Here is a 361-nt window from a genome sequence, read left to right as displayed (position 1 = left end):
CGTCAATACTTAATTGGATATTTCCTTCTATACTTTTTAGCACGTAGCTATTTATTATTAGCATTATTCTTTCTCCGTCTGATTTCTTTTTGACAGAGTTGTACTTTAGTTTACAGACATTTATTAATAATTAGATAAATACAAAAAAAGAGTAATAATTATATTAGAATGGCTTAAACACTAAACGTTAATAGGACAGGACGCACGGGTCCTCACGCATGTCGACAGTTCGTCGTAACAGACTGGCAACACGAACTACGGACGGGCTGCCAACCTGGATACATAGCCTATAGGGATCTCTTACCAACACTTTTTAATTATAGGAAATTCGTTTTTCTAAGGTACATAAACTTTTCGGATT

The sequence above is a fragment of the Ceratina calcarata genome, unplaced genomic scaffold (genome assembly GCF_001652005.2).
Source record: "Ceratina calcarata isolate Rehan_Ccalc_2016 unplaced genomic scaffold, ASM165200v1 scaffold577, whole genome shotgun sequence".
Lineage (NCBI taxonomy): Eukaryota > Metazoa > Arthropoda > Insecta > Hymenoptera > Apidae > Ceratina > Ceratina calcarata.
This window is presented reverse-complemented; position numbering follows the sequence as displayed.